We start from the raw sequence: 2,821 nt of genomic DNA, 5'->3' as shown, positions 1-2,821 counted from the left end.
TTATTTTCGAAGATTTGCACGTCACGAGTGACATTCCATTCTTAAATGTCGTCAAAATTTGATCAACGAAATTCACGCAAACCTTTCTCTTTCAGCAAAGTTGGAATTTAAAGTGGAGTTGATTCATGCGTATATACTTTCATCAGTGCGTTGTAAGAAGTTGTGCTAATGAAAAAACAGTAGATAGTCAAACGGGACAGATGAAATATTTCTTTATGTGAATAAATAAATCGTTCAAGACCGTATGCATGCATTCTTGATCTGTTCTTTATAATTAAATTTACGCACTAAATTAAAGAGAAATAACAGCGGCCTCTGCTCACCGGTTCTATTTTCTAGGGCCATTTTCGACAACACTCTCTCCTTAATTGTGTAAAAGTGCGTCCACATGCGGTTTCTCCAATGTGGCTTGGACGAACTTTACTTTAGGTTACCTGTATACAGTATGAGAAAGATTGATGTACACTTGCACTGACATATACAGGTATACTTAATCCGTTATACTGGTACAACAAAGTGAATTATATTACAAAGTTATAAATTAAGTTTTTGCCGCTGAAAATAGAAAATTTTAGGTAATGTAAATATATATCAGTTAAAGGAACCTCTTAGAATATTACATTCCTATACAATACAATCTGTGGGAAAAAATTCTAAGCTTTGAGATTACCAAAAAATATACCTGTTTTTTGTGTCGGAAATGTTGATGGTCATATTCGAAAAGACAATGACATTGTCGGAAGCTAACTGAGTATTATTCTAGTTATTTTCAAAGCAACGAATATGATATATATTCCGGGTGAAGAAGGTCAGAGTCATTGACTAACTCAAGTTTCTCCGTGTGATGAAGTTTTGGAATCTTTACTATTATAGCTATATATCAGTGAATACTTATACCGAGATGAGCCGGATTTTTGTGTTGGCTAATAAGGCATTACTTGGATAGTTGGATAGTAAGGTATATACTTGGCTTCCATACTTTGTGATCTAAAGTTTTAACAATTACAAGACATGTAAAACTGTATTATTTTTTAACAAAACATCTCTTGAGTTCTTTATAAGTTTCATTCATGCACAAATAACCAGTTATTTCTAAACTGAACATGCATGCATATATAGGCGTTAGGTTATAACTTATATCAAACCAGCTTTATTATTCAACCTATACAAGACGCTCTTTATAGGGCAAAGTAATCAAAATTAAAGTTTGAGGAAAAGGCAGATTTCACATCATTTTGCCTTAATTTTCCAGGGGCTCCTATAATAGGCAACCTTTTCAACGTATAAACGTTCTGGTAATCCACATTTAAATCACGTATTCTTAATGCAGACGTCAAGCAGTTGCGCTGTTTTCTGCATTAAAAGGTATTTAGGTCCAATATAATTCTACTGAATAACTATATTTCGAATTTAGTAAAAATGGATTTCCGTCTAAATATTCTCCTCTTGCTGGTTATTTTTGTGGCATTTTCTAATGTTGATGGTCGCAGCATTAAAGGTAATATTTATATTCTGATTTTAAGTGTTCAGGGAGGAAACTTCATATATTCAAACATTCGTTCTGTATCGGTCTATAAACGGTCTAAAATAAATCTTTGTTCAACAGTAGTACCTATACACTGTAAATTTCGAGTCATGCACGGTACGCCGAAAATGGGGTAAAATAACACCAGGTGTTATGCCTTATGGCCAATTGAACACCATTTGAGTGAATAGCAATTAATGCCCTTGACAAGTGTAGCTCCATACATAGTATGATAGCATATAGACACTGAAGAATTTTGACTGAAATATACTTGTGTTTTACGAAATATTATAGCTATAGGTGAGGTGAAGAGATTCGGCGAACCGTATTATTGTCCCCAAAACTATGAAGTATGTTATACTTTTTGCGGAATAAATCACTTCAAATGCTGTTGGTATGTATTGCTTCAAACATGTACTAAAATGTAAGCACATATCAGCTAAATTAGTGGATATGTTTTATCATGCACATGCATATATTAACTATATAAAGTCGACAGAGTCGACAGTGATTCTTATACCCACGGCACGTACACGAAAGCTATCTACCAGCTGAGCTATAACGACATCACGGGGCAGTTAGCTCAACCTGAAAACCATCCACACACGTGAGAAACCTGTCTTCTCGAGGTGAATTCCTCACGAAAACTATCCGCACACGAGAGTAACTTGCTGAGCTAACAGCCTCGCGAGGTCTTTAACACAGCTAGTAGCTCTCGCGTGCGGCGGGCTTTATAGTACTGTTTTCTTTCAGTGTTGGCTACATTATTATACTGATAATTATTCTGACGCAAACCTTTTTTTTTCAGTCCTAAGCCGGAATATGGTTAAACCGGAAAACGTTTTCTACTTTGGGTGTGTTATCTTTAATGTTAAAGTTATGGAATGTAACCGATCTATATCAGTTTAACAAAAAGAGTACTCAAAATGTCTAGATTACAGTTTCTATATTGGTAAATAAAAAAAGTTGTTCAACAACTACTGTGTTGCTGCATGATTGTCAATCAGGGGCCGGGGTTGTTCGAAAAGCGTTTAGCCTAAATAGTGCATAAGTTCAAAATGGGGAAAAAGATATACAACTGAAACGAAATATTTCAATGTAAATAGTTTAATTTTCAATGGAAGTACATATTTAATGCATAAAATGCAGGTTCAATATTTCTTAAGATGTATAAGATGTATGGCTTATCCACCGTTTAAACTAAACGCTTTTCGAACAACTGGCCTCAGTGGTATAAACACAAATAACACACTATCAGATTACTTAAGGCCATGTTACACGATGCAATTTTTCTTG

General features: G+C 34.6%; 1 long non-coding RNA gene across 2 annotated transcripts; it reads left to right on the top strand.

The window, feature by feature from the left end:
• The first annotated feature begins 810 nt into the window (after nucleotides 1–810).
• LOC114533645 lies at nucleotides 811–2,441 on the top strand. Of its 2 annotated transcripts, none has more exons than XR_003688082.1 (4): nucleotides 811–958; nucleotides 1,415–1,498; nucleotides 1,820–1,919; nucleotides 2,334–2,441. It is a non-coding gene; the product is annotated as an uncharacterized LOC114533645 (long non-coding RNA). The 2 variants fall into 2 exon arrangements; XR_003688083.1 differs by lacking the exon at nucleotides 811–958 and adding an exon at nucleotides 1,251–1,295.
• Nucleotides 2,442–2,821: the final 380 nt, after the last annotated feature.

This window comes from Dendronephthya gigantea, unplaced genomic scaffold (assembly GCF_004324835.1).
Source record: "Dendronephthya gigantea isolate DGI-Jeju-01 unplaced genomic scaffold, DenGig_1.0 000093F, whole genome shotgun sequence".
Classification (NCBI taxonomy): domain Eukaryota; kingdom Metazoa; phylum Cnidaria; class Anthozoa; order Malacalcyonacea; family Nephtheidae; genus Dendronephthya; species Dendronephthya gigantea.
The sequence above is the reverse complement of the archived record's forward strand: the minus strand, read 5'-3'. Positions and strand labels throughout refer to the sequence as shown.